At 36.1% G+C, this 9,786-nt stretch overlaps 1 pseudogene; it reads right to left on the reverse strand.

The window, feature by feature from the left end:
- Positions 1 to 1,367: 1,367 nt before the first annotated feature.
- LOC104608555 (ammonium transporter 1 member 1-like) lies at positions 1,368 to 3,540 on the reverse strand (annotated as a pseudogene).
- Positions 3,541 to 9,786: the final 6,246 nt, after the last annotated feature.

The following is a 9,786-nucleotide window of genomic DNA, read 5'->3' on the forward strand; positions in this document are numbered from 1 at the left end:
TATTTCGTGCAGATAAACACAATTGGTTCCTAAGTTAAATAGAAACGGAGAAGCATGTTTTCGGTTATATGTGTTTTCTTTTTCATTCAAACTGAAGAAAGTAGCTAGTGACGTGTTTTGCTTTATACAGCAGATGTTGTGTGTAGCCTCCATAAGCCTCTATGCAGTCTACAGCTCTTTATTCACTGGCCGTCTAGCATTCTTAATTAGCCATCGTCTCGGACGTCTTACCGGTTCTGGCCGTGCACCATACAGCCTTCAGCTAACCATCCACAACCATTTAGCTTCCACAAGTCACTGAATTGTTTAGAAGTAATATTCCTACATTTCAAAATGAAATTACACATTGGAGTTTCTGATTATCTATTGTGTCCTTCAGGTGTCTTCCATGGAAGCTATACATCCCCCACTAGACTACCAACATATATACGGGGTTCTATATTCATTCTTAAGAAGTGGCATCATAATAGATAGAAATCAAAAAGTAAGTATCCATGTCTTGGGAATATAAATCAAATTTTAATAGTGAAACTATAAAAGAGAAATTAGTTGCTTTGAATTCCATGTACTATCAACGATATTTGATTGGGGCTGCTTAAAATATTCTGTTGGACAAGTTTCAATCCATTCGGTCTTGATTGATTTAGAAAGAAAGAAACATGGTTATTTCATGATATCCTAATCCTCATGCTTATTCTTTTCTATTGGCCTTGCACAGGGAAATGCTAGACTCATCAATGATATTGAAGCAAAAGTTGTCGACATGTTCAAGGTCACAATTTCGTAATGTCGATAGATATGGATCGAAGCTGTGTTTTTTCTTTATTTTTTTTTTTTTTGGTTTTTGGTTTTCGGGTCTGAGTTCATATGGTGTTTTGATTCAAGATAGAAGTGGCTACCTGCTAGTTATGCTGGTTCAGTTCAGGTTTAATTTTCCATCTAGGTAGAGGCTGAAGCAATCAAATAAGTATCTTGTTTTGAATAAGAGGCTTGTAAGGAGCTGATAGATTGCTCTTCTAAGGTCATTTTGTTATTGGTGTTTGGTTTAAAGTATTGTGTTTTTGCTTCTGTAGTAATCTTACTGCTCATGAGGATGAGGTGATGACAAAGAAGGGTGGTGGGGAGTGGTTTGGTTGGTAGCTTCTCTTTGGCTTCTTCATTTCATTCAAAATGATATAAACACTGTGGCTGTTAAGGCGAGAGCCAGTGAGGATATGTCCTCCACTGGATGGCTTTTGTTTGTTGGTCTTGTGTTTTGAAGCTTTGTGAGTTTTTGTGTTTTTCTATTACTTCTGTTTGTCTTTAAGGGAAATTTTCTTTACCTAAAGACAATAACAAGTATGTCTCATAAAAAACAATAATATATACGGAAAAAAAAAACGTACCCTATGTTTTTAAAAAGCGACTTAAAACATACGCTGAGTTTCTTTTTTCTTGGGTTCGGCTTCAGTACAGACACCCTCTGTCAGGGCCCCGTTCGCGCATTTAGAGGACGCGCCACGCGTCATAAACATGCGAGGATGCTTCACGCTGTTAGTTAAGCAATCTCTCCTCTCCTCTCCTTTCCCTTGAGTGTCGCAGACGAGACATCTCTTCTCCCTCTCTCTCTCCCCCATTCATCCGACGGCGACTTAACAACTATCACCTCCGGCGATAAATAACTATCACCGGCGGCGGGATCAACCTAAGCTAGTCAAGTCCTGACACTAACAAGAGGTGATTGAGGCGATATCAAGTGTGGTGACATGACCACCTCTTCAAATCTCCGAAATGATGAGCTTAATGGGAGGTTATTTTTTAGCCAATTCTTGTTCTTTACAGGCACATCAGCTTTCATAAGTTCTGAATTCTACGCAGAGCCACTTCCAAAACATGTATCACAATTTATGAAATGGGTGAAGACAGTATGCGAAGCCGACGGCAGTGAGATCACAGAGTTTGTGATTCACTTCGATCGGTAATAGGAGTTCAGACTGGCATCAGTGTGATCACACAATTGGTGATGCACTCTGAGTGGTGCTGGGAGTAGTGCTACGGGCTCTATTCTTCTCAGCATGAACCCTGCCGGCTTCTGTGACGGATCATCGTCGTGGTAGATGTATGCGAAGCCGCCGTGCCGGGTCAAATCCATTCCGGCCATCTCATCTTCACCAGATATCCTCAGCAAATTCAATCTATATAGCGCATAGGACAGAGGACCCACGGTGGCACTGACCCACCCAATGATCACCAAAATCTGAATAAATGTGAGCTTCTAGGAGCTTTCCACCTCCGCCCATGAACAATCCATATGGCCTCCCCGCTGTGTAGACCTCCTCGACATATGCCTTCCTTGCAAACAAGGCCGTGAATATAATCCCCCAAGCTCCACAGCCACCGTACAACTGCGCCGCCTCAAGTGGGTCGTCGTATTTGTACTTCTCGGTGAATCTGTTGCATCCAATCAAGACCCAAGCGGCGACGAACCCGCAAATGATAGCAGCCCACGGCTCCACCACTGAGCAGCCGGCGGTGATGGCCGCGAACCCACCAAGCAACCCGTTGCAGACGTCGGTAACGTTCCAGTGTCCCACAAGCAACCTCTTCCCGAACAAAGTGGTTAGAGCAGCTGTGCAACCAGCCAAGGTCGTAGTTATTGCCGTCTGGCCAATGGCGCTCCACTGTCCATGGTAATTTCCTGTCGTATAGGGCTTCAATATGATCCCAAAGGAACCTGGATTAAATCCATACCAACCGAACCACAGCAGGAAGGTACCCAGCACGACCAACGACGCGCTGTGCCCACGCAAAGCCATAGATCGACTGGCGTGATCGAACTGTCCAATTCTAGGACCCTCGATGAGGGCACCCCACAGTCCAGCAATACCTCCCACCAAGCGAACGACTTCCAATCCAGCGAAATCGATGACCTCGGAACCGAACAGCAAGTCGTCATCAGTCCTAAAGGCACTGGTCCAACCGTCGGGGGAACAGAACCAGTGAGAGACAATCGGGTAGACAAAACCCGTCAAGAAGGATGAGTAAATAAGGTAAGCGGCGAACTGGGTTCGCTCCGCTATCGACCCACTGGTGATCCCAACAGCGGCGATAGCGAAAGTCCACTGATACAAGAAGTTGCTGTAGTCGAGGGGAACGCGTTCAGACCACTGGTGATCCCTGCGGCACAAGTGTACTATAAAATTAATGACGTACGTACGACAAACTAACAGAGATGGAAATCGTTTTGCTAAACTAACGGCGTGAAGCATCCTCGCATGCTTCAGCCGTTTACACGATTTGGAGGACGCATGGCACATACGGTGCCCTAACTGAGGGTGCCTGGACTGAAGCTGCGTGGACTTAAACAAACCTTGTGGACGTTAAGTTTGTCAAAATCAATTGAAAGACTCATTTTTCCCTTCATTATTCTACAAAATTTCAAATAATATTACACAAAACCAAAAGAAAAACAAATGAGAATTAGGCGGTGTTCGGCACCGTGTTCGTCTCATAGATGGAACCGGTTTCCCGTTCAGACTCCAATTTTTTATCCATGACAAAATCTCGTGTTCTTATTGCTTGTTTTACATTTTAATATTTTTGTCGATAAAATATTAATTATTTTATTTATTCTTTTTTAAATTTTAATGTTTTTATCAATAAAATAATATTTTAAATATTTAAAATATAATTTTTAAAATTTTAATTATTTTACTATTGTTTTTATATAAAATTAATATTAATTCATTGATGCATTTTTTAATATATTTATTATATAAAATACAAAAATTAAATATTTATGATTAACTATGTAGATCAAGGTTTTTGAACCACCGTTACTCGGACAATTGAACCGTTTGACCTGGGAACCGTCCAGGCAAGCGGTTCCGTTTTACCCCAAACCCGGTTTTTAGCCAAAAACCATTGAAAAAATCAACAACCTATCGACCCGAGCGATCAAACCATAAACCCATTGACCCGTTCAACGGTTTTGACTTTTTTTTTATTTTTTTAATTTGTTTGTCAAAACGGGCTGTCTGTTCGAACCGGACGGTCAGACCGTCGACCCAGAAATCGGTGGCCAGAACGGTTCCGTTTCCAGGTCGTTTTTTAAAACGTTGGTGTAGATCATTCATAAATGTATATGAGATACATAAAATCAAAAAGTGTAGTGTGAAATGATCCACACCACGCCTACAGAACGTCACTGTGGGTATGGACTGGTCCAATCCACACAATTTGTCCATATTTCAAAACAACTATGAACTGTGGTATGGTGTGGATTAATCCTTGCTACAATGTGTGGTGTGAACTAGTCCACACCCACTAATTTCTCATTCACACAACATAACACCCCCTTAATCAATTGAATATCAATCACTACCAATTTCGTGACAAAAGCATTTTGGGGATTATGTGATTAACCAAATCAAATTGATGAAGAAGCATCATTATTTATTCACCTGGTGAAAAGTAGTATCTTAACATTATAACCATGCCCAAATCAAACAACAGAAACAAAATTGTAGAATAAAAGATAGCAAATGCCCAAACAATGAAAAAATAGGAAGAAAATGGCAGTTTTTCACCATGGAGAATGAGAATGTGTTATAATAAGCATGCATGTTTTACCAACAGAAACACTCGATCATTCGAATAGGAGAAAATACCGCTGCAGATTTTCTTCTGACAATGAAGACAACTTACTCACAATGCCAAGATCGTTTCTTTCTTCTGTGTTTTTAAGCTATAATCTCCACAACAACAAAACTAAAAGAAAACTTCATTCTTCAATAGAACCTTACCAAATTTCGAATAGGTAATTGTCATTTTCTTTTATTATTTTGTCTTTTATATCAGTGGTTAGCCTTGGGACTTGTGAACCGAATGTTTTAGACCTGTAAAAGTAAAACCCCTTTCATATCTTGTAATGTAAAACATTTTGTAACAAAGAACATGCAACAAGTCAAGAGCAGAGAAAAACCCAAAACCGTAAGCTGGCTTTTCATCTTCTTTTCTTCATTCTATCTTCAACTTTTCCTCCATATATTTTTTTACTTCCTTTAATTTTTACCACCACACTTCCATTGCTTCAAAAAATTTTTGGTATTACAACAATTCATCCAACCATTCAGATCTAAAACTAAAACCTTTCATGGCATCAAGTTCCAACAACTCTACTTTAGATAATTTTCAAAAATTTCCACTTCCTATTTTTTATGGAGAAAACTATAATTATTGAATTATACAAATGAAAACATTATTTTATCTCCAAAGAGATTTGGGAGTTAGTAAATGAAGGATATGAAGAACAAAAAAACTGAATAGCTTGCATCATGGACTAAAGACAAAAAGAATGAATACAAAGAAAATAGGAAAGATGATGCTAAAGCCCTGTACTATATTCAACAGGCAGTAAGCAAAACAATCTTTCTAAGAATCATGGCTGCCAAAACCTCAAAGGAAGTATGGGATATTCTCAAAAAGGAATTTTAGGGCACTGAAAATGTAATATCCATAAAGCTTCAAACTCTTTGGAGAGATTTTGATAACCTTATAATGAAGGAAAATTAATTTGATCAAGAGTTTCTTTTTTTATTGGTATTGAAGAGTCAAAAGATTTGACTAAACTATCTATGCATGAGTTAATGAGCTCACTTGAAACTCATAAAGATAGAATGGAAAAATTTATAGCTTTTTCATTAGTGCAAGCTTTTCAGTCCAAATTCACCATCACAAAAAAAGGAAAAAAGAGAATGATGGTGAAAAAGAATGAATTAACAAAAAAAAAAAAAAGAGTGATGGTGAAATAGAATGAAGATGTTAATTCTTTGGATAGTGGTTGTAGTAACCACATGACGGGAAATAAATAATGTGTTCTTGAGTTCAATGAAGATGTTAATTCTTAAGTGAAACTTGGAGATGTAAAATTCTAAATTGTTGATGAAAAGGGTGTTGTTGTAGTCCAGATTAAGCAAGGTAATTTTAAACTTATTTCTAATGTTTTTGGTTTGATTCAAAATTTTCTGTGTTGGATAGCTTATTCTAAAAGGTTATAATGTGCACTTTGGTAATGATGAATGTGTAAGATCAAATCATTGGTAGAGAAAAATGGTAGCAAACAAAGTGTTTCCATTAACCATGTCCTATATTGTTAACTATGAGCTAAAAAGTGAGAAGATGAATGAATCCATGTTGTGGCACCTAAGATATAGACACTTGCATTTCAAAAGTCTTTCATTGTTAAACAACAACAATGTTGTGATTGGACTTACTCAAATTGATAGAGAACATAAAGTATGTGAGGATTGTATCTATGGTAATTTAAAAGTACCATTGGAGCTGGTTCACGCTAATATTTGTTGTCCCATGAAGACACCTTTGTTCAATAACAAGACGTACTTCATTTTTTTTGTTGATGATTTTACTAAAATGATATGGGTAGTTTTTTAAATGCAAAGTTACAAGCATTGTCTACTTTTATTCAATTCAAAGCAATTTTGAAAAATAAGGCATCAAAAGAGAATCAACAATAAGACATACACCACAACAAAATGGGATAGCTAAAAGAAAAATTGAACCATTGTACAAATGGCACAAAGCATGATGCAAAGTATAAACCTTCCTAAAAATTTATGGGGTAAAGTAGTTCATACTGCTGTCCACATATTAAATTGCTCTCTCACCAAAGCCATGCAAAACAAAATTACTTTTAAATCATGGCACAAAAGAAGCTTGTTGTTAGCCCATTCAAAGTGTTTCAGTTTGATGTCAAATCATCCTTCATAAATGGAGATTTAGAAGATGAAGTCTATGTTGAGTAAGCACAAGCATATGTAATAGAAGGAAAAGATAATAAGGTTTATAAGCTTCATAAAGCTTTGTATGGATTAAAAGTAAGCACTACGGGCATAGAATAAAAAGATTAATAAATAATTCAATAAGAATGATTTTGAATAAAGTCCAAATGAGCCATCACTCTATGTCAAAAAGGAAGGTACGCATGATTTTATTCTTGTGTCTTTATATTGATAATTTGATTTATACAACTAATAACCCCAAATTGTTAAATGAATTCAAATTAGCAATGACCAAAGAATGTAAGATGACTGATTTGTGGTTAATGAGATACTTTCTTGGGATTCAAGTGAAGTAAAGAAAATGTGAAATTTTTATGTCCAAAAAAAATGTTTATGATTTACTAAAAAGATTTCATATGTCAACTTGTAAACCCCTAGCTACTCCTATAGCTATTAATGAAAAGTTGTCAAAGGAAGATGGAACTAAATTGGTAAATGCATCAATCTATAGAAGCCTTGTTGGTTTATTGATTTATCTCACCAATACAAGGCTAGATATTGTGCTTGTTGTGAGCATTGTTTTAAGATACATGAACAAGCCAAGTAAAATTCATTTTAGAGTAGCAAAGAGAATACTTAGATATGTAAAAGGAACTAAGACTTTGGGATGAAATATGAAAGTGGGCCGGTTACATAGATGATAAAAGAAAGCACAACTGATATGTTTTTTCCTTGGAAAGTACAATGGTTTCTTGGTCATCCAAGAGGCAAAATATTGTGGCATTCTCTTAAACTGAAGCAAAATATATTTCAGCAACAAGTGTGCAAAATGGCCAAACTACAATCTACTATGATTAAATTTCAATTATAGCAATGACCGAAAAACCATTTCTTCTATAGAAGAACAAAGCATATTGAGTTGAGACACCATTTCATCAGAGAGACAAATGAGAAAGGAAAAATTGAATTGAATTTTATCAAGACTAAAGACCAACTTGTTGATATCTTCATCAAGCCTTTAGCTTCTGAAATGTCCGGCATTTTAGATATCTAATGAAATTACAAATTAAGAGGATGTATTGAAAAGTAAAGTTTGTGCTGAATGTTCTAGACATGCAAAAGTAAAACCCCTTTTATATCTTGTAATCTCAAACATTTTGTAATAGAGAACAAGTCAAGAATAGAATAAAACTGTAAGTTGCCTTTTCATCTTCACCTCTTCACTCTATCTTAAACTCTTCCTCCTACAGATTTTTTGTCTTTCCCTTAATTTTTGTCACCACACTTCCATTGCTCCACCACACTTTCGGTCAGGGATCCGGTTACCGGTTCGAGTGGTCAGACCGTTCGACCCAAATGGCCAACCCGTTCTGACAAAAAAAAATAAAAAATTAAAAAACGGTTAAAATCGTTCGAATGGTTCGAACGATTAACCAACCGGTTCAGTGATTTATTGACCAAAATCAACAATTTTGGGGGAAAAAACAGTTTTGGAGAAAAACGGATTTCAAGAGCAAGCCTAGTCATTAAGCCAATAACACGCAAGGGATCCAATGATCCTAGCGCAAAGCGGATTTTGGAAAGTTGCAGTTCTACTGTGGTTACAGAAAACAAAGCAAAAGAGGGAAGTAAAGGTTGAAGAATTCAGAAGGGAAAAATAGGAATTATATTTTTGAATACTAAACATATCATTTGATGTCATACACAAACAGCATGTGACGTTTCATTAAGGAAGGGTAAGTTTAAATTTGGTGGGGTAAACTTATATGGTATATTTAAGTCCATTTAAAAACTTGATGAATAATTTAAGTCATTTTCTCAAAGTATGTTTAAATCTTTTACCCTAATATATATGTGCCATTTTACTCCGAATCTGCTACCCATAAATTGTTCTCACGTCCTTAGCTACCCACAGACCACCATCGCTATGTATTAAAAACATCTATCTCCCTATAAATGGAGAGATATTCCCAACGTGCATTTATAATGTCCTATGGGTAAAGATATAGAAACAACTTGTGAGTAGCAGATCTGAGCCCTATTACCATTTCACCTTCAAATCATCACCTCAATCTCAGAAACATCGCAAGGCATTTCCTTTCCATTAGCATACAACTCACAATAGGCCATTGCTCTTCCTTTTCAGGCCCAAGTCACCAACTCAGTAGAGTAGATCAGAACACAGTATGTCATTGAGCGTAGCTCATAGCAGATCAATAACACAACCCATATGCATTACTTTAACTACCATTGCCTCTCCAACAAGCCAAGGTTACTAACGCCAGCAGTGATCCATTTTTTATCAAAGTCCACTATTTGATGATCATCATCAACCATTGGTACTACCGAAAAGGTATTATCAGTACTACTTATTCGATTGTTTATGTTTCTTTTATTCTTCTCATAATTTCTACTTCTTAAGGTTTTGCCTCTTATGTGATAATTTAAGGTTAGAATTTTGAACTTGGCATCTCAAAATTTTAATATTTTGGATTAGAAAGAACAGTGATTATTTCTCTTCCCTTTTTTCCATATCTATATATCTTACCGTTCGAATTTTTCTTATCTAAAAGTAATTGATTTGCGTGGTTATGCAAATATTTGATTACTAATTTAAATCCATGGCATAATTTGGCACAAATTAAAATTAAGTTCTTTTACAAAAATTATCCCTAGTTGACTTTTAGAAAAGTACATTTGTAAAAGTATTTTTACAAAAACACTTTTGTAAAAGTACTTTTATTACAAAAGCACTTTAATAAAAGTACTAAGAAAGTATCCTTACGAAAGCACTTTTATAAAAGTACTTTTGTAAAAGTACTTCTAAGAAAGTAACCATACAAAAGAACTTTTATAAAAGTATTTTTTAAAAGTTCTTTTATAAAAGTGCTTTTTTGTAAATATACTTTTCTTAAAAGTACTTTCATAAAAGTGTTTTCGTAAAAGTGTTTTTATAAGAATAATTTATTAAAAGTGCTTTCAAAGGGTATATTTTGAAATTTTGAAA

The sequence above is a fragment of the Nelumbo nucifera genome, chromosome 5 (assembly GCF_055504915.1).
Source record: "Nelumbo nucifera cultivar China Antique chromosome 5, China Antique-T2T, whole genome shotgun sequence".
NCBI lineage: Eukaryota > Viridiplantae > Streptophyta > Magnoliopsida > Proteales > Nelumbonaceae > Nelumbo > Nelumbo nucifera.